Here is a 27,922-nt window from a genome sequence, read left to right as displayed (position 1 = left end):
TGCTCGTGGGTGGTTTGACGAGAAAGGCCGCCTTTTCTCCCATGCCTGTACTACCGATGGCTGTAGACTGGGCTGGGAGTGTGTGGATGACTGGGAAAGTGGTGCTGCGGGTGGAATTACAGCGGGTCTCTGGACAACAGGGCCAGAGGTTCTTCCACGGCGATCCTGGGAGGAAGCCGAACCAGCTGCGTGTGAGCTAGAGGAAGAGGTAACACGAGCTGAAGAGGTGGTAGCTGCCGCTGTTGGTTGGCCTACCTCTTCAGTGTGTTTTTCTAACTCCGCCGGGTGCCTGTTGCGCACATGTTTCCACATGTTGGAGGTATTGAGGTTGCTGACATTTTTCCCTCTTTTGACTTTTTGATGACACACGTTGCATCTGACATAGCAAATGTCATCTGCAACTGTGTCAAAAAAGGACCAGGCACTGCAAGTCTTGGGAGCGCCCTTTTTGGCTTTTGGAAGAGACATGCTCCTAACGGGTGCCAAAGCGGAGGCTGCAGGATCCGCGGTCTTCCCCCTCCCTCTCCCTCTTTGGGCCGTACGGGGAATCTCTTCCTCAGAGCTGCTCCCACCACCTTCCTGTCCCTCACGCCAAGATGGGTCGAGGACCTCATCATCTACACTACCCTCTGCCCCCAACTGCTCCTCCTGGGTAGTCTCAGCAGCAGAGCACGCACCAGTAAGTGGCACCTGAGTGTCATCATCAGCTGATGCGGCCTGCGATGTGGTGACCGGAGCCACTGGCCCACCCGCCTCTTCAGAGGAAGACAGAAAAAGCTGTTGGGCATCACTGCACCCTGCCTCTTCTTCCATTTCTCCAATGCTGCTTGGCTGGCCCCCTGTTTCCAAGCCAAGAGATTCAGAGAACAGAAGTAGAGACGGCTCCTGTCCTGGGCTCTCTGTCTGCCTGGGCAATTTGGCAGGTGGTGAAGAGACAGATGGCTGCTCTCCAGTGCTCTGTGTCTGAGAGGATGTGGCACTAATGGAAGTTGATGCATTAGCTGCCATCCATCCGACAACAGCTTCAATTTGGTCTTGACGCAGCAGCGGTGTACGACGCTCTGACACAAAGCTGCGCATGAACGACTGTTGCCTGGTGAAAGTGGGTGCTGATGAGTCACCGGTGCCCGCAGCAGGCACAGAATCCCCACGTCCCCTCCCTGCTCCGCGACCACGCCCACGCCCACGTGCCTTACTCACTGCCTTCTTCATCTTGGTTGACTGATAAAGATAAGCAGAAAAGTACTAACGGATTTGTGTGCTTATTCCTGAGCAACTCCTCCTAACAGGTATAAGAAACACTAATTTTCTAAAGTGTGGACTAGACTTTAATATGAGCTAATGTGGCCTACAGAAATGTAAAGTGGTGTCACTGGTGTGTTTGGTGAACTTTATTATTTATTTCTTTTTTGGGGGCTGAACTGACAACAGATAGAGCTGCAGTCACACAGAGACCGTGCAGACAGACGTAAACGGCGCTGCAAGGCCCAAAAACCCTCCTCTACTTTATCCTATGTAGTGTTTTTCCACAAATTAGCTGGAGACGGGTGGAAAGACACTAATAGGATTTTTTTAAATTAATTAGCAGCAGACTACACTACTTGAAAAAAAATTAAAATTGATTTGGCGGTATGACGCAGTGAACAACCCTGAGCTGGAGACAACCAGGCTACGGCTGCTCACAGACTACAGGGCGAGCTGCAGTCACACGGAGACCGTGCAGACAGCCGTAAACGGCGCTGCAAGGCCCAAAAACCCTCCTCTACTTTATCCTATGTAGTGTTTTTCCACAAATTAGCTGGAGACGGGTGGAAAGACACTAATAGGATTTTTTTAAATTAATTAGCAGCAGACTACACTACTTGAAAAAAAATTAAAATTGATTTGGCGGTATGACGCAGTGAACAACCCTGAGCTGGAGACAACCAGGCTACGGCTGCTCACAGACTACAGGGCGAGCTGCAGTCACACGGAGACCGTGCAGACAGCCGTAAACGGCGCTGCAAGGCCCAAAAACCCTCCTCTACTTTATCCTATGTAGTGTTTTTCCACAAATTAGCTGGAGACGGGTGGAAAGACACTAATAGGATTTTTTTGAATAAATTAGCAGCAGACTACACTACTTGAAAAAAAAAAAAAAAAAAGAACAGTATGAGGCAATGAACCACCCTCCCTGAACTGAATACAACCAGCTATGGATGGCCTATGTGGCTGCACTCAGACTAGAGAGTGGGCTGCACTCACACACACACACACACACAGACCTTGCAGATCGCTGTGAAAACAGCGCTACAAGGCAAAAGCAAGGTGAATAGTAGGTGAACACAGCGGTTGCTAAATTAGCCTTTGGAAAGCACAAAGAAGCAAATCGCTATCTCTAAACTGTCCCTCAGTCAGCAAACAGCGTCCTGTCACTAACTGAATTCACAGCAGAGTGATCGGAAAATGGCGCCAGCGACTTTTAAACTGCATCATGACATCATTTCAGCAGCCAATCACAGCATTGCCAGTAGTTTCATGCCCTACATGCTAAACAGGATGTGCCCACACTTGGAATCATTCTCATTGGCTGAATTTCGGAATTTTGAATCTGGGAACTTCCGATTCCGGTATCCGATACGCGGCAAGTATCGGAATCCCGGTATCGGAATTCCGATACCGCAAGTATCGGCCGATACCCGATACTTGCGGTATCGGAATGCTCAACACTAGTTATGACCCCAGTGGACAGGGTCTCAGAGGAACGTGTAAGTCTGCGAGATACAAAAATCCAGCTCATAGGGCTGTGGTAACTGGGTTGACCAAATAGCTACTCCTAACGCCAACACTAGAAGTAGCCGGGGATCATGCCTACGGTGATCACTAGATGACTCGCGCCAGCCGGAGAATCTAACTACCCCTAGGAGAAGAAAACAAAGACCTCTCTTGCCTCCAGAGAAAGGGACCCCAAAGCAAGATACAAGCCCCCCACAAATAATAACGGTGAGGTAAGAGGAAATGACAAACACAGAAATGAACCAGGTTCAGCAAAGAGAGGCCAGCTTACTAATAGCAGAATATAGCAAGATAACTTATCTGGTCAACAAAAACCCTATAAAAATCCACGCTGGAGATTCAAGAACCCCCGAACCGTCTAACGGTCCGGGGGGAGAACACCAGCCCCCTAGAGCTTCCAGCAAAGGTCAGGATACAGATAATATACAAGCTGGACAAAAATGCAAACAAAAACGAATAGCAAAAAGCAAAAAAGCAGACTTAGCTTGAAATACAGGAACCAGGATCATAGGACAAGAGCACAACAGATTAGCTCTGATTTCAACGGTGCCAGGCATTGAACTGAAGGTCCAGGGAGCTTATATAGCAACGCCCCTGAAGTAACGGCCCAGGTGAGGATATAGGAAAAGACAGAAGCTCCAGAGTCAAATCACTAATGACCACTAGAGGGAGCAAAAAGCAAAATCACAACAGTACCCCCCCCCTTAGTGAGGGGTCACCGAACCCTCACCACGACCACCAGGGCGATCAGGACGAGCGGCGTGAAAGGCACGAACTAAATCGGCCGCATGAACATCAGAGGCGACCACCCAGGAATTATCTTCCTGACCATAGCCCTTCCACTTGACCAGGTACTGAAGCCTCCGCCTGGAGAGACGAGAATCCAAGATCTTCTCCACCACGTACTCCAACTCGCCCTCAACCAACACCGGAGCAGGAGGCTCAGCAGAAGGAACCACAGGCACATCGTACCGCCGCAACAAGGACCTATGAAACACGTTGTGGATAGCAAACGACACAGGAAGATCCAGGCGAAAGGATACAGGATTAAGGATTTCCAATATCTTGTAAGGACCAATAAAACAAGGTTTAAATTTGGGAGAGGAAACCTTCATAGGAACAAAGCGGGAAGAAAGCCACACCAAATCCCCAACACGTAGTCGGGGACCCACACCGCGGCGGCGGTTGGCAAAGCGCTGAGCCCTCTCCTGTGACAACTTTATGTTGTCCACCACAAGATTCCAGATCCGCTGCAACCTATCCACCACAGAATCCACCCCAGGGCAGTCAGAAGGTTCCACATGACCCGAAGAAAAACGAGGGTGGAAACCAGAGTTGCAGAAAAACGGCGAAACCAAGGTGGAGGAACTAGCCCGATTATTAAGGGCAAACTCAGCCAACGGCAAGAAGGTCACCCAATCGTCCTGATCAGCAGAGACAAAACACCTCAAATAAGCCTCCAAAGTCTGATTAGTTCGCTCCGTCTGTCCATTAGTCTGAGGATGGAAAGCAGACGAAAACGACAAGTCAATGCCCATCCTACTACAAAAGGATCGCCAGAATCTGGAAACGAACTGGGATCCTCTGTCTGACACAATATTCTCAGGGATGCCGTGCAAACGAACCACGTTCTGGAAAAACACAGGAACCAGATCGGAAGAGGAAGGCAGCTTAGGCAAAGGAACCAAATGGACCATCTTGGAGAAGCGATCACATATCACCCAGATAACAGACATGCCTTGAGACACCGGAAGATCAGAAATGAAATCCATGGAGATATGTGTCCAAGGTCTCTTAGGGACAGGCAAGGGCAAGAGCAACCCGCTGGCACGAGAACAGCAAGGCTTAGCTCGAGCACAAGTCCCACAGGACTGTACAAATGACCGCACATCCCTTGACAAGGAAGGCCACCAAAAGGATCTGGCCACCAGATCTCTGGTGCCAAAAATTCCTGGGTGACCTGCCAACACCGAGGAATGAACCTCGGAAATGACTCTGCTGGTCCACTTATCAGGCACAAACAGTCTGTCAGGTGGACAAGAATCAGGCCTATCAGCCTGAAATCTCTGCAACACACGTCGCAGATCTGGAGAAATAGCTGACAAGATAATACCATCCTTAAGAATACCAACAGGTTCAGCGACTCCAGGAGCATCAGGCACAAAGCTCCTGGAAAGAGCATCGGCCTTCACATTTTTTGAACCTGGTAAATACGAGACAACAAAGTCAAAACGGGAGAAAAACAATGACCAGCGGGCCTGTCTAGGATTCAGGCGTTTAGCAGACTCGAGATACATCAGATTTTTGTGATCAGTCAAGACCACCACACGATGCTTAGCACCCTCGAGCCAATGACGCCACTCCTCAAATGCCCATTTCATGGCCAACAACTCCCGATTGCCCACATCATAATTTCGCTCCGCAGGCGAAAACTTCCTAGAGAAAAAGGCGCAAGGTCTCATAACAGAGCAACCAGGGCCTCTCTGCGACAAAACGGCCCCTGCTCCAATCTCTGAAGCATCCACCTCAACCTGAAAGGGAAGCGAGACATCAGGCTGGCACAAAACAGGTGCCGAAGTAAACCGACGTTTCAACTCCTGGAAAGCCTCCACGGCAGCAGGAGCCCAATTAACAACATCGGAGCCCTTCTTGGTCATATCCGTCAAAGGTTTCACAATGCTAGAAAAGTTAGCGATAAAACAACGGTAGAAGTTAGCGAAACCCAAGAACTTCTGAAGACTCTTAACTGACGAGGGCTGAGTCCAATCAAGAATAGCTCGGACCTTGACTGGGTCCATCTCCACAGCAGAAGGGGAAAAAATGAACCCCAAAAAGGGAACCTTCTGCACACCAAAAAGACACTTTGAGCCCTTGACAAACAAAGAGTTTTCACGCAAAATTTTAAAGACCATCCTGACCTGCTCCACATGCGAGTCCCAATTATCAGAAAAAACCAGAATATCATCCAGATAAACGATCAAAAATTTATCCAGATAGTTCCGGAAAATGTCATGCATAAAGGACTGAAAAACTGAAGGGGCATTAGAGAGCCCAAAAGGCATCACCAAGTACTCAAAATGACCTTCGGGCGTATTGAATGCGGTTTTCCATTCATCCCCTTGCTTAATGCGCACAAGGTTGTACGCACCACGAAGGTCTATCTTGGTAAACCACTTGGCACCTTTAATCCGGGCAAACAAGTCAGACAACAGCGGCAAAGGATACTGAAATTTGACAGTGATCTTATTTAAAAGCCGATAGTCAATACAAGGCCTCAAAGATCCGTCCTTTTTAGCCACAAAAAAGAATCCCGCACCAAGAGGGGAAGAAGACGGACGGATGTGTCCTTTCTCCAGAGACTCCTTGATATATGAACGCATAGCGGTATGTTCAGGTATCGACAGATTAAACAGTCTTCCCTTAGGAAATTTACTGCCTGGAATCAAATCTATTGCACAGTCACATTCCCTATGAGGAGGCAATGCACTGGACCTGGACTCGCTAAAGACATCCTGATAATCAGACAAATACTCCGGAACTTCCGAAGGCGTAGAAGAAGCAATAGACACAGGCAGGGAATCCTCATGAATACCACGACAGCCCCAACTAGACACTGACATAGCCTTCCAGTCAAGGACTGGATTATGGGTCTGTAACCATGGCAGCCCCAAAACAACCAAATCATGCATTTTATGTAGAACGAGAAAACGTATCACCTCGCGGTGTTCAGGAGTCATGCACATGGTAACCTGTGTCCAATACTGCGGCTTATTTTCTGCCAATGGCGTAGCATCAATACCCCTAAGAGGGATAGGATTTTCTAATGGTTCAAGAATAAAACCACAGCGCTTAGCAAATGAGAGATCCATAAGACTCAGGGCAGCACCTGAATCTACAAACGCCATGACAGGATAAGATGACAGTGAGCAAATCAAAGTTACAGACAGAATAAACTTAGGATGCAAATTACCAACGGTGACAGGACTAACAACCTTAGATATACGTTTAGAGCATGCTGAGATAACATGTGTAGAATCACCACAGTAGTAGCACAAGCCATTCCGGCGTCTATGAATTTTCCTCTCATTTCTAGTCAGGATTCTATCACATTGCATCAAATCAGGTGTCCGTTCAGACAACACCATGAGGGAATTTGCAGTTTTTCTATCACATTGCATCACATCAGGTGTCTGTTCAGACAAAAACATGAGGGAATTTGCGGTTTTGCGCTCCCGGTCAATTTGAATAGCCAGGGACATGGTATCATTCAGACCTGTGGGAATGGGAAAACCCACCATAACATTCTTAATGGCCTCAGAAAGGCCATTTCTAAAATTAGCGGCCAGTGCACACTCGTTCCAATGTGTCAGCACGGACCATTTCCGAAATTTTTGGCAATACACCTCAGCCTCGTCCTGGCCCTGAGACATAGCCAGCAAGGCTTTCTCTGCCTGAGTCTCAAGATTGGGTTCCTCATAAAGTAAACCGAGCGCCAGAAAAAACGCATCAATATCAGCCAATGCCGGATCTCCTGGCGCCAACGAAAAAGCCCAATCTTGAGGGTCACCCCGTAAGAATGAAATAACAATTTTTACTTGTTGAGCAGAGTCTCCAGACGAACAAGGTTTCAGGGACAAAAACAATTTACAATTATTCCTGAAATTCCTAAACTTAAATCGGTCTCCTGAAAACAGTTCAGGAATCGGAATCTTGGGTTCAGACCTAGGATTTCTGGTAACATAATCTTGTATACCCTGCACACGAGCGGCAAGCTGGTCCACACTTGTAATCAAGGTCTGGACATTCATGTCTGCAGCAAGCTTAAGCCACTCAGAGGTAAAGGGGAAAATAAAAAAAAAAAAATGAGAGAGGGAAAAAAAAAAAACTCAAAATTTTCTTTCTTATAATCCCACTTCTGCAATGCATTAAACATTTAATACTGGCCTGGCATACTGTTATGACCCCAGTGGACAGGGTCTCAGAGGAACGTGTAAGTCTGCGAGATACAAAAATCCAGCTCATAGGGCTGTGGTAACTGGGTTGACCAAATAGCTACTCCTAACGCCAACACTAGAAGTAGCCGGGGATCATGCCTACGGTGATCGCTAGATGACTCGCGCCAGCCGGAGAATCTAACTACCCCTAGGAGAAGAAAACAAAGACCTCTCTTGCCTCCAGAGAAAGGGACCCCAAAGCAAGATACAAGCCCCCCACAAATAATAACGGTGAGGTAAGAGGAAATGACAAACACAGAAATGAACCAGGTTCAGCAAAGAGAGGCCAGCTTACTAATAGCAGAATATAGCAAGATAACTTATCTGGTCAACAAAAACCTTATAAAAATCCACGCTGGAGATTCAAGAACCCCCGAACCGTCTAACGGTCCGGGGGGAGAACACCAGCCCCCTAGAGCTTCCAGCAAAGGTCAGGATACAGATAATATACAAGCTGGACAAAAATGCAAACAAAAACGAATAGCAAAAAGCAAAAAAGCAGACTTAGCTTGAAATACAGGAACCAGGATCATAGGACAAGAGCACAACAGATTAGCTCTGATTTCAACGGTGCCAGGCATTGAACTGAAGGTCCAGGGAGCTTATATAGCAACGCCCCTGAAGTAACTGCCCAGGTGAGGATATAGGAAAAGACAGAAGCTCCAGAGTCAAATCACTAATGACCACTAGAGGGAGCAAAAAGCAAAATCACAACAGAGAAGTACATGGAATTCAGGAGTGCAGTGGCATCTGTCTATCGTATCTATCTGTCTCCTATATATCTATCGATATATCTATCTATTGATAGCTATATCGATAGATAGATAATAGAGATAGATAGATAGATAGATAGATATAGGTATAGATAGATAATAGATGATAGATAAGATAGATAGTAACGATAAATAGATAAATTTGGTATAGATAGATAAATAGATAGATGATAGATACTAGAGATAGATATGATAGATATAGCTATAGATAAATAGATCTATCTATCTATAGCTATATCTGTCTATTATATATCTATCTACTGTATCTATAGATGTATCTGTCTCTATCTATCTATCTGTGTATGTAAACACTATTCTTCAATGGAGAATGTAAAAGAGGTTGGACAAGGAAATTACATCACAATTCTTTTTTTTGTATATCTTTATTTAGTTTACAAAAACACACACAAATCCATATAAAAAAGCGCATGAAAAACGCGGATGTATGCAGTGTCCAACCCACAGCATTTACTGACCGTGGGAACATATACCAATATATTTGAAAACAGGAAATCACTTTTTTTTCCTTTCCAGAAGCCAACTTTCAATTAGCTTTATTTAAAGTAACATAAAAACGCATGCAATGAAAAACAGCATCAAAAATGCATGTAAAAATGGCATCAAAAAAGCAGGTGACCTGCCTATGACCTCAGGTGCAGATTTGGTGCAGATTGTATCTGCGTCAAATCCTGAGCAAATCCTGATGCAATCCTGAACATGGAAACACACCCTTATAAAGTTTCAGATATTGCACCAAAATTCTGCAACAAAATACAACATATTGCAAGTGATTGGGTAGTTCAATGCTTTTTACAAATATAGTGGGGAAAAAGTGCAGGGTTCAACTCATTGTGCAGCTTTTAAAATTTGCAGCATTTCCTACCCGAGGCTGATTTTTACTAAATATTTTACCCATTGCTATTTAATCCTGTTGCTTATTTTTCTCATGTTTATTTTTTGCAGCAAAATAATATTGTTTCCTAATGTTGGCTGTAATAGGAAAATATGAAATGCACCAGTTTGATGTTTTCTTGAGGTTTCTTCACACTTTTGTAATTTTTTGGGGGGAGGTAAGGTGGTATTTTTTTAAACAAGTGAAATAGAATAAAAAGGTTGATTCTATGCTGCCGGTACATCAAGGAGGGAAGATAAGAGCAGTATCCAGGCGTGCCATTTACTTGTCAATGCATTTCGAACTTACAAACTTCTACATCAGGACAAACCACAGTGTGCCATACAATGAAACCATGCGGATACAAATCAACTTGAAATTCAAAAAAGGCTCATAGGTCAGCGGACCCCAGTTGTGGGTTTGCAGTAGCCTTGAGCCTTTTTAAGTGGTTGAGGTCACACAACCATACCAGGTGAGTACCATTGCCTTTGGTCTCCCACTGTAACTTTAGTAAAATCCTTTTGCGCTTATTTGCTAATGTTTTTTTTTACCTTAAATTTTTTAAAAGAAAGCTTTTGAAGCCGATTCCTGTTCTTCAAACTACTGGCAGAGCTTGGATGTATGGAAAAAATTTGCATACATAAAATAAGACAAATTTACACCAAAGCACTGAGTTTATTGTAAATGTATGACTAATCTTTAAGAATGTCACAGCACAGAAATGTATTGCTAGTCACTGGGAAAAAAATTATTCAAGGGGCAAAAAAATTCTGATTATTTGTATATATTTTACTTTGTGTATTACACAGCAAATTTACTTAAAATGTGACTGATTCCTGACGGTGCCATTTTTTTACCTTTGCATATTTTTTTCTCCCCTTCTTCCAAGAATGATAACTTTTGATTCCATTAACATATGAGGGCTTGTTCCTTGAAGGATATCTTGTTGTTTTGAATGGCATAATTCACTATACCCTAAAAGAATAAAGTCATATAGGAAAATTTTAAGTAAAATTAAACTGTGAAAAGAATGCAATCCTCTCATGTTTTTTTCCAGAATTTTTGTTGACATTAACTGTGCTGTAAACATGATTACCACTCTCCACAATGCAAAGTATTGCTGGAGATATGGAGATGCATGGATTTATCTATAAGATTTTAACTCTGCAATTTGTTCTTGGTGAGATGAGCAGCTGCCAGATCTGTCGACAATACTTTACAAACTTCTTCCTCCTGAGAACACATACACACCATGCCATGTGTGCAAATGTATGGGTTAGTAAAAATAGTTGTTGCCTGACAAATACAGTGGGGAAAATAAGTATTTTATACACTGCCAAAGTTATCCCACCTACAAAGAATGGACAGTTCTGTAATTTTCATCATGGGTACACTTCAAAGACAGATGAAGTAAAAAAATCCAGAAAATCACATTATATGATTTTTACATAATTAATTAGCATTTTATTGCTTGAAATAAGTATTTCATGCAATAGAAAAACAGAATGTAACATTTGGTATAGAAACCTTTGCTTGCAGTAACAGAGGTCAGTGGTTTCCTGTAATTTTTGGCCAAATTTGCTCACACTTTGGCGGGAATTTTGGGCCACTCCTCCATACAGATCTTGTCATGTTCGAAGACCCAACCACGACCCATCTTCAATGCTCTTACTGATAGAAGGTGGTTGTTGGCCAAAATCTTGTGATGCATGACCCCAAACATTCTCACTTCAATATGATGCAGTCATACTGTCCCCTTTGCAGAAAAGCACCCCCAAAATATGATGTTTCTTGCACCATACTTCACAGTTGGGACAGTGTTCTTTTGGTTGAACTCATCCTTCTTCTTCCTCCAAGCACAGCGAGTGGAGTTGATACCAAAAAGTTCTATTTTGATCTCATCTGATCACATGAACTTCTCGCATGCTTCCTCTGGATCATACAGATGAACATTGGTGCACTTTAAACGGGTCTGGACAAGTGCTGGTGTGAGCAGTGGGACCTTGTGTGCCCCTCAGGATTTGAATTCATGACAATATAGTGTCTTGCTAACAGTAATATTTAAGATTGTGTTTCCAGCTATCTTCAGGTCATTGAGCATGTCATCCTGTGCAGTTCAGGGCTTATTCCTGACCTTTCTCAGAATCATCCTTACCCCATGAGGCAAGATCTTGCATGGAGCCCCAAACCGAGGAAGATTGACAGTCATCTTGTGTTTTTTCCATTTATTAATTGTGCCAACAGTTGTTGCCTTTCCACCAAGCTGCTTGCCTATTGTCCTGTAGCCCATCCCAGCCTTGTGCAATTTTACAATTTGTCTATGGTGTCCTTAGACAGTTCATTGGTCTTGGCGAGGTTGGAGTATGATTTACTGAGTGTGTGGACAGGTGTCTTTTATACAGGTAACAATTTCAAACAGAGGCAAATTATACAGATAATGAGTGCAGAGTAGGAGGGCTTCTTAAAAAATCTAATAGGTTAGTGGGAGCCATAATTTTGGCTGGCTGGTAGGTGATTAAATACTTACTTCATGCAATAAAATGGAATTTAATTATTTAAAAATCATATAATGTGATTTTCTTTTTCTATTTTTAAGTGCTGTGTCTCACTTGAAATGTACCTGCGATAAAAATTTCCGACCTCTCCATTCCTTGTAGGAGGGAAAAGATTGGCAGTGAGTCAAATACTTATTTTCTCGACTGTATCCAATGTGTGTGGTTGGCCTTATTATCTTTCTTTTTCAAAATGTTAAGGAATAAAATAGAATATTTATTTACCAACCCATGAAATGACTCTCTACCTACTGTCACAAACTACTCAGTAAAGCTGGAAAGTGTGCTGAATTAAAGTAGATGATAATCTATTATATCTACTGTCTATTATGAGAGTTGAAACATTTAATTTTATTTCTGTCTTTTATTTCTATTTTTTTATTCTATGGAATAGAAAATTATAAATAAAAATTATGAAAGCAAATCAGATGATGCATTCATGTTATTAGCTCCTTCGCCAAGTATTTTAATATATTATTATTATTTCTAATATGATAAACAAGTATGTTATTTGGAAAACATATGATGACATTGTATTGGCACATTAATATTGTGTGCCACTGGGAAAAAACATTATGATATTCATTAATACTATTCTAATACAAAATATTAGATTTTTTTACATTTTTTTTTAAAGATATCAACTGATATTTTACTAAAGTTTTGGCAAAGTAACTCTTTTGACTATGAGTGTGTCAGTAAATTTCCATTACTTGACATTGTAGACGTGTGGCAAATATTATTTATAACAATGAAAAGTACAAGGAATTATTTCTACAGTACTTTAGCAATGATCAATACAAGCCTGATGATAAATCAATGAACTTAATTTCCAAACTGTATATTTCTAAGAAATCTCTCCTGAGCATCCTTACCACAAAATCTATATTCAGGCCTGTATTTCATAGTTGATTTATTCTCTGGAACACTCATATGCAAGGTCTTCCATTTTTCTTAGTGTTGTCTTTTTATTGTCTATTTGTAAAAAAAAACATCAATCTGCACACTATTAATATCCTATAGAATTACATTTATTTAGAAATTAATAGCCTCAGGAGTATAAGCACCATAGACATAGCTGAATCGTATGCTTTAATCTATTAGAATACATGGCAGAATGCTTGCATACATGTCAATTTATATTACAAATGTTACTTTCTCCTAACTTGACAAATATCATAAATAAAGTAGACAGCGACATTGCGTTGTTAAAGTGAACCTGTCACCAGATTTGGCCAATAAGAGATACGGCCATCACCTTTGAAGGCTGACATACAGCATTCTATAATGCTGTATACCTGCTCCCTATCTGGCCTGCAGGAGAAGAACAATAACTTTTATTATACTCACCTGCGGGGCGGTCTGGTCCAATGGTCATCGCTGGTCTTGGTCCAGTGCCTCCCTTTTTCTTATGATCCTCCTGCTTGCTTCTTGTGGATGACGCATTACACATCATCCACACATTCTCCTTGGCACCACTCCCCTGTGCAGCTGTTCTTCTCTGCCCTGTCGAGGGCAGAGCAAAGTACTGCAGTGCGCATGCGCCGGGGCTCTTTGACCTTTCCTGACACTTGCACACTGCAGTACTTTGCTCTGCCCTCAACAGGGCAGAGAAGAACGCCTGCACAGGAGAGCGATGCTGAGGAGACGTGTCATCTGTCATGATCTGTTCCAGGGTTTAGTCCTGTCTGCTCTTTTTCCGGGTGGATTATGTCAAGGTTTAACTTTGCTATTTAGCTCCCAGGCATCCTGCTGGTGGTGTCAGCTATAGTTCTGCCTTCGGCTTGTGAAGCTGACTCTGGTAACTCTTGATTTGTCCTGCTGTGATACCTGGCTTGTCCAGTATCTTTTGACTCCCTCTGTCTGCCCTTTTCCCAGCTTATCTCTGTTTGTCTGTTTGATTCTCTGGTTCCTGACTTGGTTCATATTCGGACTTGCTTCTGCTTTCTGACTTTGTCTTATCCACTTATGACCGCTGCTGAACCTCCTGGCTTGTTTCTGATCACGTTTACTGCTTATCCCTTTTTGGTACTTCTGCCTCTAATTGTATTTTGACTCGGCTTGTCTGACCACTCTCTTGCCACTTGGTGGCGCCTGTGCTGCTACTCTGTGGTGCTTCTCTGTGAACACAATCTCACTTCCCCCTCAAGCTCCGTCTGGTGGAGGTTGCATTATACTGCACTGCAGCAGCATGACATTATAGCTGACCCTATACATTTAAAGGGATTTCTGCATTTTTTTCTCTGCTCTGTTTGCTATGGATCCGCTCAATACCTTGGCAGATCAAATGGACAGTTTGACAGTGATGATACAAGATCTGTTTGTGGAACAGAGGGCCTTGTCTTTGTCTCATAACCACCTGCAAAGGGAACATTCTGACACAGTTAAATCATTGTAGACTAACTGCAAGCACTCTAACAATGTTGATGTCTCATTGCACTCTCCTGAACCTACAGTCAAGCTCCCAGATACCTTCTCTGGGGATAGGGAGAGATTCCACACTTTTAAGGAGAGTTGCAAGCTTTTATTTTCTGTTAGACCCTGATCTTCTGGAGATGAGAGTCAGCGGGTGGGGATAATCATTTCCTTACTGTAGTAGGGTCCTCAGTTGTGGGCTTTCTCTTTACCTGCTTCTGCTACTGAACGTGTGTCTGTAGACAGATTCTTAGAGGCTTTGGGACTGATTTATGATGAACCAGACTGGGTCAGGGTAGCAGAGGACATGATCATGAGTTTCTCCCAGAATGAACTCACTGCTGAACAGTATTGTTCTGAGTTTAGGCGGTGGTCCGTTAAGGTGTCTTGGGGTGACTCTGCTCGGAGATGCCTGTTTGAGAGAGAACGTTCTGATCATCTCAAGGATGCACTGGCCCTTCTTACCCCACCCAGTTCCCGGGAGAAGGCCATGACCCAGGCCATTCATATGGACTGGAGGTTACGGGAGAGAGGAGTTATCCAGAGTGAGATTCCTGTATTGCCTGCCAAGTCTGAGGTGATGTCATTCAAGGAGACTATGGAAGTTGGTGCCACCAACTTCAAGGAGAAAGAGAGGAAATGATGACATGATGGGAAATTATGTTTTTATTGTGGAGATCCGGGATATTGGAAGAAGGACTGCCCTTCTAGTCCAACGAGTAACAATTTGCTGAGTCTGGGTGATGGTCTAGGAGGTCATCCAGACTCTCAGGTACCATTTTCATTATTTCAAAAAGTTTTGTTAGAGGTGGAACTGTGTTATGGAGGTGGTTTTGCATCCACTTCAGCGTTTGTGGACTGTGGATCTTCCATGAACTTCACTGACTCTAATCTGGTGTCCAAGAAAAAGTTAGGGACAGTTAGGCTAGAGACTCCCATCCATATCGTTGCCATTGATAAGACATCGTTGGCTCAAAATGTCCTTAAATTTGTCTCTGAGGAGTTCCTCCTCAAGGTGGGTTCTTTGCACCAGGAACAAATGTCATGTTTTGTTATGAATAATCTTCCTGCCGGACTGGTGCTGGGATGCCCATGGTTGCAGAGGCATAATCGTGTTATAGACTGGGGATCTCGTGATATTGTTAAATGGGGTCCTAATTGTTCCAATGGTTGTCTTTCTGCTGTTTTTGTGTCTGTCATTATTCCGTAGGGTATTCCGGAGTACCTAATGGACTTTGGGGACGTGTTCTCTGAAAAATATGCTGAGGTCTTACCACCCCATCATCCTTATGATTGTACTATCAATCTTTTTCCGGGTTCTAAATTGCCCAAAGCCCGCTTGTACAATCTTTCTGGCCAGGAACATTCTGCTCTGAAAACTATCTCTGATAGTCTAAGCAAGGTCACATTCGTCTGTCTCACCTGTGGCTGCGGGATTTTTTTCATCAAGAAAAAAGATGGTGGTTTACGCCCATACCTCGATTTCCAGGAATTAAATAAAATTACGGTGAGAAATACCTACCCTCTCCCACTCATTCCTGATCTCTATAACCAATTGTCTGGGGCTAAGTGGTTTTCCAACGTTGATCTCAGGGGAGCATATAACTTTATCCGCATTCAGGAAGGGGATGAGTGGAAAACGGCATTTCTCTCATCCGAGGGTCTGTTGGAAAATTTGGTCATGCTCTTCGGTCTCACGAACACGCCCACGGTGTTTCAGAACTTCATGAATGATGTTTTTTCTGATTTTATTGGGCGTTTTATGGTTGTATACCTGGATGATATCCTTGTTTTCTTGCCTGACAAGGAATCCCACATTGGTCATTTACGTTGGGGCGGTGTTGTCTCTGCCGCTATGGGGCCCCTGAGCATGTGGGGGTCCCGATGCCAGCAGTGGGCCCCCCGCTGTCATCGCATGGTGAGCTGTATTGGCAAGTAGCCAATACAGCTCACCGCATTGATGAGGGAAGGAGCGCTGCACTGCGCTCCTTCCCCAATCATCCCCCTGTCAGCGTCTGATGTCACTTGCAGATGCCGACACTGACAGTGGGCGCAGGGAGCACCGCTGGAACATGGAGGAAGAGAGGTGAGTATTGTGTTTTTTATGGGGGCTGCCTAATACAATACAGGATCTGACTATGGGGGGCTGCTGCCTAATACACTACAGGATCTGACTATGGGGGGCTGCTGCCTAATACACTACAGGATCTGCATATGGGGGGCTGCTGCCTCATACACTACAGGATCTGACTATGGGGGGCTGCTGCCTAATACACTACAGGATCTGACTATGGGGGGCTGCTGCCTAATACACAACAGGATCTGACTATGGGGGGCTGCTGCCTAATACACTACAGGATCTGACTATGGGGGACGCTGCCTAATACACTATGGGATCTGATTATGGGGGGGCTGCTGCCTAATGCACTACAGGATCTGCCTATGGGGGGCTGCTGCCTAATACACTACAGGATCTGCCTATGTGGGGGGCTCTGCCTTATACACTACAGGATTTGCCTATAGGGGGTGCTGCCTTATACCACAGGGTCTGCCTATAGGGGTACTGCCTTATACTACAGGGTCTGCCTATAGGGGTACTGTCTTGTACTACATTGAGGACTATCTGGCACATTATATTATATGGAGGTTATCTATGGGGCCATCATGCAGTGTGGTGATTACAGTGAAGGAACCATCATACAGTATTGGAGCCATCAAACAGTTTGGAGTCTACTAAGGGGTCAGTATACTGTGTGGGTGGTACTATATAGTGAGGGAGCATCATGCTTTGTATAGGGGAGCTGTACAGGGGGAGACTCGGGACATTATTAAATGTAAAGTGGACACTTATTCTTATAGGGGAACTCGGGTTACTGTGACTATCAAAGGGGCACACAGGGCAATATTACTTTCTAGGGGGCAAAGTATGGGCAGTGTTTTCTAGGGCACTTGCACCTGGCATTACTATATTATAGAGGGGGTGCTTTAGAATTGACAATCCAGGTGCAGTAATAGGGACACATATGGCAGCAGCGGCTCAGTATTGGGGTATCAGGTGTAGTAATAGGGACACATACCGCAGCAGCGGCTCAGTATTGGGATATCAGGTGTAGTAATAGGGACACATACAGCAGCAGCGGCTCAGTATTGAGGTATCGGACAGTAATAGGGACACATACGGCAGCAGCAGCGGCTCAGAATTGGGGTATCAGGTGCAGTAATAGGGACACATACAGCATCAGCGGCTCAGTATTGGGGTATCAGTGGCAGTAATAGGGACACATACGGCAGCAGCGGCTCAGTATTGGGGTATCAGTGGCAGTAATAGGGACACATACGGCAGCAGCGGCTCAGTATTGGGGTATCAGCAGGATGAGGAGTTTGTGCAGGTTGGGAATAGATGATGATGATGGGGCTGGAATGTGAGATGTGAAATGTGTCTTTGTTGTATTCTCTGCAGATGAGTCCTGGCTGTAAGAAGTTATCATGTCTGGGTCAGATGGAAAATACGGGAAAAGTGAACAACTCCATCAGAAAACATAAGCAGTAAGACATTATCTGTAACTGTGCTGTGATCTCTTATATGTTCTGTAGGACTGTATTTACCACTGACCGTATGGTGGTAATATCTATGTTGGTTCTCCTCCACTCCTCCACTATTAGGGCGTGTCACCGAATTGTAATCAAAGATACCTGGTTAGGGGCCCACTCAGAAGCTTCGCCCCCCCTGAACCAAAACCCTAGCTATGCCTCTGTGTGTGGCTCATTGCCTCCTGTTACCTTTCTTAAAATGAAAAATTTTGGATAAAACACTGTTTTCTTTTATTCCATTTTGCATTAATCCTTGTGAAAGACCTGAACAATAAATAATTATTCTTAAAGCAGCTTTGAATAATTTCTAAGTTTGCAAATTTGCTTGGAAAAAATGAAACATTGCTGCTCAATTGTAACCCTTCCATTATCCTAGCAAAAAAAAGAACATTTCAAAAATTATTCTGATAAAAAGCCATTTTAAAAATGTTGTTTGTTAACTATTTTTCATGGCTTGCCTTTCTAGTTAAAGGGTATAAGCATTCAACGATTAAAAATTATTCTTTATTTTCATCAAATTTTAGTTATTTTCAAAAAGCATATCAAATTAAAATTCTCATTAACGTAAAAAGGAATATGCTCTAAAAAAATAACTCAAAATTACTGGGATATGTTGAAGCAATCCAGAGTTGCTACCGCATTAAATGACACATGTCAGATTTGGAAAATGAGGCTTGGTCACTAAGGCCAAATTTAGCTTTATAACTGATGGTTTAAAATAGAGGATTAAAAATAATTGGTCAAGACTAGAGCACATATAGGTAATGAATACATTAGATTACTGAACATGGTCCCTATGAACAATCAAAAGTGCCTACTTTGGCCATACGACCATTAGCACTGCTGCCAATGTTTTTGTCTATGTAGTAGACAATTAATGAATTGATGGTCAGTGCATTATTAATTTTCTCTTTATTTAATAGGGGACTTGGGTCTCTTCTAATAATTTGCAAAGGTCCCAGCAGTCTTTGGAAAAGGCTCTGTGAAACTTTTTAAAACATCCCTAGGGGCCTTGATTTGCGACATCCAGCCCATAAGGAGTTTTCCCTTAATGCAATATTAAGTCAAGTTGCAGAAAGGGGTTAAATATTCTGGTATGTGTTTTCTAATTAATAAGACACCCACAATGTTAGCCCTATTTATGATAGAAAAAAAATCTGTCTACAATAGCCTCCAGCTTATTTTGTCAGCTATAGGCTTTTATTGAAACCCATAGTAGCAGGTTACTTTAACTAAGCTTACTTTAAAGTGGCAATAACCTTACTTAGGCTAGGGTCACATTGCGTTAGGGCAATCCGTTAAGCGCATAGCGCTAGCGGATTGCGCTAACGCAATGCTTCTCTAGGGTCCGCGTTCGGCGTCCCCGCTAGCGCAGATCCCCGATCTGCACTAGCGAGGAACGGACCTCGGGCGCGCCGCGGACGCTGCAAGCAGCGTCCGAGGTCCGTCACTCAAATGATGGCACATCGCTAGCGCATGCCCAATGTGGGCGGGCGCTAGCGACGCGTTCACCATGACAGGCTATGGCCGCGTTAACGGACTACGTTAACACCGCGTTATGCCGCGGTGTAACGTAGTCCGTTAAATGCGGTCACATAACGCAATGTGACCCTAGCCTTAATGAGTACTACTGCTGTTGCATAGTTTGCATGGATGGCATGTGGACTCATGAAATAACCCTTTGGCTTTAATGCTATCTTGATGGTTCCACACAATTTAAAGATGCAAATTGTATCCTTAGAGATTTTAATACTTAAAGAGGATGTCCAATATTGAGCAAGAAGTTCATAATAAATTGTCTGCCTATATAATATAAGCACTTAAATCTTACCTCCCAAAGCAGCATGGGACTTTTGCTCAGACTGCGTTAGGAGCCGGGCCTGGGTTGAAGCACACAAGAGTAGCAGAATTGTAATGGAGTATAAGCAAGTAGAGCGAAAGATTGACTAAAAGATCGGAGCTTAATTATCTCATAAGGAGGTAACTGTAAATCAAGGTTTTGGTAGGGTGTGGGAACAAGAAACATTTGCCAGCTCACCATATCCTGTAGTCCAGCATGCATGGAATAATGTTCTGACAAAGATGATGAAATGGAAGGAGATTATTGTCATGTTGTTACCTGCTCCCTGCTTTTTGCTTTGCATGTCATAGACTTTTAAAACTTTGAATACATTTCTAGTTTTTTAATAACCATCACCAGAATGTGTAATAATCTTTCCTTCCATTAAGTAGGGTGTCCAATCAAGTAATCACAGGATGAGCCAGTCAGGAACACTAAGGGTGGAGCCGATGAGAAACACGTACGGGTATCTAATCTACCATTGAGCTGTCCATAGAGCTAAAAAGCTCAAGAGAAAGAGCTGATTCCTTGTGTACAGGACTTACAAGGTTTGAGTCCTGACAGAATAAATAATGAAGGCTGCAGCAGATCAGTGTCTTCTGATTGGTTTCAGTAGTAATGTGACAAAATAATTCACATGTCCAATAGAGGACACAGCACCAATACTGCAGAAAATGCCCTCATCCCAGAGAAAGTATGAAGGGTAGAGATGAATGGATATTTTGAAATTCTTATTTGCTGACTTTGCAGAATTTTCCCAAAAATATTGGTTTAAATTAAATAAATTTACATGGATTTCTATACTGGAAAGCTTGTAAAATACAGGTAGGGCAGAGGAGAGAGAGAACATCACTGACCATAAGGTCACACACTTTACAGGTAAGTGAGATTGAAGACCCTGCTGATCATAATAACTTATACTTTACAAGTGAGAGAGACAGGGCCCATCTGACCATAAGAGATTACATTCTACAGAAAAGAGAAAATTAGCCAGTAAATGTGGAGATGGAAAACAACTCTACCATGCAAACTTTGCTACACTGGGAACTTTTGATCTTTGTAAACACGGATGCAATTTTTATTGTGTGGATGAAAAGCTGCAAATTTGTGCGCAAGGTGAAGCTGTGCGTTGCCCACCGCAGTGCAGGAAAGCGCAGTGAGGACCATTGTCATCAGAGTTGAAATCACACAGAAAAAATTGTGGGGTGTGCTTTTAACAAACCTTTGAAGCTCAAGGGTGTGTGGTAAATGTCATAATTCAGGAGGAGTAGCTTTGGGTCTGGAACAACAGCTAAGTCAGCCTGTCTGAATGCAGGAGGCACATTCAGGTGACGTGACACAGGGGGAGCAATCACAGATGAGGAATCAAGCGATGCATGAATATTCAAACACTGGTGATAGAGATGGTGAGTGTCTAAAATCCATGTCCATTAGCAGATTTCGTAAGCCTGTCAAAGTCCAGATAGAAGATGGCCAAGCTAAAAAAATAATCACACATCCAGGGTCAACGCAAGATTATAATGTGTATGCAACAGAGTATAAGGGAGGGTGAATAAAAAAGGGAGAAAGTGGTATCAGTGATATCTATCTTTCCCTAACTTTCTTTCTCATGTCCTTGAGATTTAAATTTTGATGGTCTTGAGTAATGTTGAAATATGAAAATAGATGATTAGAGTTGAGCGACTTTTACTTTTTTCGGATCGAGTCGGGTTTCGCGAAACTTTGTCAAAAGTCGGGTCGGGTGAAATCGGCCAATTATTGTGAAAAGTCGGGGGCCGACTGAAACAAGAAACCCAATGCAGGTCAATGGGGAATCAAAGTTGGCAGTGAGTGGAGGACAGGAAAACACCTACAGTGCCCATTTTAATGCCAAAAACATCAATTCTTATTACTTAAGCTTGTCAATCTTAATTTACTTTATATTAATAGTTAGGCATTGAAAACTGGAGGTCATTTGGCTAAAGTTGTGGGGGAGCAGGGCTGGCTCAAGATTTTGGTGGGCCCAGGAAATGCGGAATACGTCACGGCGGTGGAGCAGGGAGAGGTAAGTATTTCAACTTTGCAAGTGCTGTGATCCTGAGCAAGCAAGGGGGCTCACTCGTTGGCACTGGCAGAGGGCCCCTCATAGTACGGTGGTGTGTTTGACGGCGGGTGGCGCCTCCCACTGGCAGAGACACTTTTGCGTACTATGAGGGGCCCTGTTCCAGTGATGTCGCCAATGCGTATACCCCCCACCTGATGAAGGAACCTGCACTTTCATCTGCACCTTCCTCTTTGTCCCCGTGTAAGGTGGTATAGTATGCGGGAAGGGGAACCTGGCTTTCAGCAGGGTCAGATTCTGGCTGTGTAGAGTGCAAGGGGAATGTACTGGTCTGGGTCAATGTACCAGCAGACTCATCTAGCAGTGGCTGGGCAATGGGCAGGATGAGGAGGAAACACAGGTATAGGCCCAAATAATAAAGTAGGCTAAATGCAGTTCAAAAGTGGTAACAGGACTAAACAGGTGGCATTGCTTTGTTAAGTGGAGGTAAACTGTAATGAGTGGCAGATACAGTAGGCCCAAATAATAAAGTGGGTTAAATGCAGTTCAAATGTGGTAACAGGACTAAACAGGCGGCATTGCTTTGTTCAGTGGAGGAAAACTGTAATGAGTGGCAGACACAGTTAGCAGGCCCAAATAATAAAGTAGGCTAAATGCAGTTCAAATGTGGTAACAGGACTAAACAGGCAGCATTGCTTTGTTCAGTGGAGGAAAACTGTAATGAGTGGCAGACACAGTTAGTAGGTCCAAATAATAAAGTAGGCTAAATGCAGTTCAAATGTGGTAACAGGACTAAACAGGCGGCATTGCTTTGTTCAGTGGAGGAAAACTGTAATGAGTGGCAGACATAGTTAGTAGGCCCAAATAATAAAGTGGGCTAAATGCAGTTCATATGTGGTAACAGGACTAAACAAGCAGCATTGCTTTGTTCAGTGGAGGAAAACTGTAATGAGTGGCAGACACAGTTAGTAGGCCCAAATAATAAAGTACGCTAAATGCAGTTCAAAAGTGGTAACATGACTAAACAGGCGGCATTGCTTTGTTCAGTGGAGGAAAACTGTAATGAGTGGCAGACACAGTGAGTAGGCCCAAATAATAAAGTAGGCTAAATGTCTGCCAAAAAATTGTTCATAAATAAACAGGCGACATTGCTTTGCTCAGTGTCAGAAAATTGTAATGAGTAGCAGACTAAATTAGTAGGCCCAAATAATAAAGTGGGCTAAATTTCTGCCAAAAAATTGTTTATAAATAAACAGGTAGCATAGCTAGGTACAGGGGTGGGCTCCTCTGCTGAGTAGCAGACAGTGGTAGTAGGCGCAAAGTATTAACTGGTATAAATGGAGGCCAGGGCCCCTGTATATTTTAACTATCATCTATCATTTCAACAAATTTGTATTGGCAGTGCCATTGAAGGATTTAACAGCACAGACTGCACAGTGGTGGAGCAGGGAGAGGTAAGTATTGTAAGTGGTAGAGCACTGTTCAAGCTGGGGGGAACACTCTCGTGGGTGGCGGTACTGGCACAGGGCCCCTCATATTACGACGGTGTGTCTGACGTTGGGTGTGCACCACCACCGTCAGAGACACTTCATTGTATTATGAGGGACCCTGTGCCAGTGCCGTCGCCCAAGAGTGGGCCCACCCACCCATCCAGGCAAACAGCACTCGCACGGGTGCTTGCACCAGGTGGTGACCACGGCCCTGTGGGGGGAGTCAGCCCATTTAGGGAGGTATAAAAATGGCCTATCGTGGACATTAAGCAGCTGCAAATGGAGGAATTGGAGAAGTCAGTAAGAGGAGGCCAAAAGCAAGACATTTTTTAGGCAAGCTACGTGTCAGCAGGGGAAGGTGGGGCAAAATAATTTGAAATCCATGATTGGTTCATTTTAATGAAGGTTAAATCATCAACATTTCGTGTAGCCAGACGTGTCCTTTTTTCGGTCAGTATTGAACCATCAGCACTGAAGACTCTTTCTGATAGCACACTAGCAGCAGGGCAAGCGAGCTCCTGTAATGCATATAATGCCAATTCAGGCCAGGTGTCTATTTTAGATGCCCACTAATCAAAGGGGAATGACCTGTGAGGGAGAACATCAATAAGGGAAGAAAAGTAGTTCGTAACCATACTGGACAAATGCTGTCTCCTGTCATTTTGAATCGATGCAGCAGTACCTGTCGTGTCTGCAATCATTGCGAAATCACTCCACAACCTGGTCATAAAACCCCTCTGTCCAAGGCCACTTCGGATTTGTGCACCTCTAACACCTCTGCCATGTTGCCCTCTATGGCTCGAGTGAGAACCATGACCTCCGCAGTGTGCTGGGAATGCCTGAACCAAACGGTCTACAAGAGCTGCTTGTTTGGTTGCAAATATTTGCTTAAGGTTCTCATGTGGCATGATATTTTGTAAGTTTCCTTTATATCGTGGATCCAGGAGGCAGGCCAACCAGTAATCGTCATCGGTCATCATTTTCACAATGCGGGGGTCCCTTTTTAGGATAAGCAAGGCATACTCAGCCATGTGGGCCAATGTTCCAGGTGTCAATTCACTGCTTGTGCTGGGTTGAGGAGCACTTTGTTGCAAATCATCATCACTTGCGTCCCGCAAAAACCCTGTACCTGACCTTGCAACGCCACCAGTTTCTATTGCCCCCTGAGTAGCATCCTCCTCCCATAAATATTCATCCCCATCATCCTCCTCCTCCTCCTCTTCGTCCGCCACCTCGTCCAAGAGAGGTCCCAGACAATGGCTGACTGTCATCAAGGCTTACCGCCTCCTCAGCTGCAGACGCTTGCTCCTTAACCACTGCACACCAGACAACTCCATGTCTGCCATCCAAGTGCCTGCCCGTGTATGTGTATCCTCCCACAAATTAATTACAGCACGCCTCTGCTCGCACAGCCTCTGAACCATGTGCAGTGTGGAGTTCCACCTTGCTGCAACGTCGATTATTAGGCGGTGCAGGGGAAGATTCAGCGATCGCTGATGGTTCAGCATACAGCTGGAATTTACAGGCGACTTGCGGATGTGTGAGCAAAGTCTTCGCACTTTCAGGAGCAGGGCTGGTAACTCCGGATATTTTTGAGGAAGCGCTGCACCACCAGGTTCAAGGTATGAGCCAGGCAAGGTATGTGTTTCAGTTCTTAAAGGGCTGTGGCAGCCATGAAATTCCTTCCGTTATCACTGACTACCTTGCCTGCCTCAAGATGTACACTGCCCAGCCATGACTGAGTTTGTTGCTGCAAGTACTCAGCCAGTACTTCTGTGGTGTGTCTGTTGCTGCCCAAACACTTCATTTGTAACACAGCCTGCTGACACCACTAGCTGTTCGATAATGGGACACCTCGTGTGCAACACTGGCAGCTGCGGATGGAGTGGTCGTGCGACTGCGCTCTGTGGACGAGCTTTCGCTTCTGGAGGAGGAGGAGGAGGGGTGGCTAATGCCTACAGCTAACTGTTTCCTAGACCATGGGCTAGGCAGAACTGTCCCACTATGGCTGTCCCCTGTGGACCCTGCATGCACGGCATTAACCCAGTGTGCCGTGATGGACACATAACATAGCTGGCCATGCCTACTGGTCCATGCATCTGTTGTGAGGTGCACCTTTCCACTGACTGATTGCCTCAGTGCATGGACAATGCGGTCTTTGACATGCTGGTGGAGGGCTGGGATGGCTTTTCTCGCAAAGAAGTGCCGACTGGGTAGGTCATAGCATGGTACTGCATAAGCTATCAGGTCTTTGAAAGCTTCGCTTTCAACCAACCAGTAGGGCATCATCTCTAACGAGATTAGTATAGCAATGTGGGCATTCAAACCCTGTGTACACGGATGAGGGGATGAGTACTTTCTTTTCCTAACGAGAGTCTCTTGTAGGGTGAGCTGGACTGGAGAGCTGCATATGGTGGCACTAGCGGTGGTGGACATGGCAGATTGAGAGAGGGTTGGTGATGGTATTCTTGATGTTGGCCTACATACAGTGTTTCCTACCAATAACCTTGTGATTCCCTGACTGCTTTGGCCTTGCGACGATACCTCCACATTTGCTGCTGGTGGTGTCATAACTGGTGGGCTTACAGTGAGGGAAGCAATGTGTAATAATTATAGGGGATAACTCAGGAGACTCTTTGCGTGGAACAAGACAACTACAGGACACAGTTTTATAAGTGGTAAAATTGTCTACATTATCACACGGTGATTCAAACAGGTGCAGAGAAAAACTCACGGCTTAGCAGTCTACAGGGAACTTCAGAGGAAAATGCAATCATGCAGAAAGTCTATGAAGTACAGTTATAATTGAGGATACTTGACACGAATAAATCTGTCTTAGTCCAAACACAGATAGATATGCTTATAAGGCAGTTCAAGCAATGTCTTATCTCAACCAGGAAGGCCTGCGTGATAATCTCAGGTTTAAGCAGAGCAGCAACAGCTTACATGTCCAGCAAATGCAGATGGGAGTAAACACTAGCAGCAGATGAAGGAGGATTACTGGAAACTGGTGTATGCAGCAGGAACTCAGAGAAGAGTAGCAGGATCTCCATACAGGTTCACAGGAGCAGGTTTATAGCCAGGGAGTCACCAGAGTCAGGAGCTGGATGCAAGGCAGAATACTCTAGCACAGACTGAAGGCTGGGGTGGAGTTTTATAGCAGGAAGACAAAGTGCACATGAGACCAAAGACGCCATCTTGGAAAAGGGCAGTAATGCACAAAAGGTAATAAAACTGTTCAGAGTCCTGACAATACTCCCTCCTTAGAAGCGGCCTCAGGATGATCCTGGACCTGGTTTCTCAGGGAATCTCTGATGAAAACGAGAAATCTTCTGTTGAGCATTGATGTTTTCCACAGGTTCCCAAGAGTCTTCCTCAGGGGGATATCCCTGCCATCTTATCAGATATTGGAGCCAATTCCTGCGAATCCTGGAATCAATTATTTCCTCCAATACAAATTGTTCTTGCCCATCAATCACCACAGGCTGCAGAGGTGGCACAACAAGTCCCTGGAAGGTATTAGGAGATACAGGCTTTAGTAAAGATACATGAAAAACTGGGTGTACCTTCATAGTTCTAAGCAGCTTCAGCCAGCAGGCCACAGAGCTCACAATACTGTTGATCTTGAAAGGGCCAATGAATTTCTGTCCAAGTTTTTGTGAAGGAACTTTTAACTTCAGAGTCTTAGTTGCTAACCACACGGAATCTCCTACCTTGAACATGGGTGCAGGTTTACAGAATCTATCAGCCGATCTCTTATAACGTTCTTGAGCTGTGGTCAGGGATTCCTTCAGAACCTCCAGATTTTGCCTCATCGCAGTCAGCCTTTCCTCCACTGCCAGAACCGGAGTATTAATTGGAGACCTAGGTAAGATACACGGATGATAACCCAGATTGGCAAAGAAAGGTGTAAATTTAGTGGAGGCGCTCTGAGAATTGTTATATGAAAATTCGGCTAACGGCAGCAACTCCAACCAATCATCCTGGAGATGGCTGACATAGCATCTTAGATATTGTTCCAGCATCTGGTTGGTCTGCTCAGTCTGACCATTTGTCTGGGGATGGTAAGCGGAAGAGAGACAGACATTAATATTGAGTGCAGAGCAAAACCCCTTCCAGAATCTTGAAGTGAACTGTACTCCACGGTCAGAGATGATCTCATCCGGGACCCCATGCAACCGAGAGACATTCTGTATAACCAAGTTCACTGTATCTTTAGCTGAGGGGAGGCCGGTGCACAGAACAAAATGAGCAGCTTTAGTCAGGCGATCAACTACCACCATGACTGCATTCATGCCCCCCGATGTAGGCAGCTCCACAATAAAGTCCATTGATATAGACCCCCAAGGGCGGGACAGAACAGGTAATGGTTGTAGAAGACCCATAGGTGCCACATGAGGAGTCTTGTAACGAGCACATACCTTGCAAGAGAGAACATAGTCCTTGGTATCCTTCAGGCAAGTTGGCCACCAGAAGAATTGGCTCAGGAACTCTTGTGTCTTCTGTACCCCCCTGTGACCAGCTAACTTGGAGTCATGTTCCAATTTGAGGATCTGCAG

The sequence above is a fragment of the Ranitomeya variabilis genome, chromosome 1 (genome assembly GCF_051348905.1).
Source record: "Ranitomeya variabilis isolate aRanVar5 chromosome 1, aRanVar5.hap1, whole genome shotgun sequence".
NCBI classification, from domain to species: Eukaryota; Metazoa; Chordata; class Amphibia; order Anura; family Dendrobatidae; genus Ranitomeya; species Ranitomeya variabilis.
Note: the sequence above shows the minus strand (reverse complement) of the source record.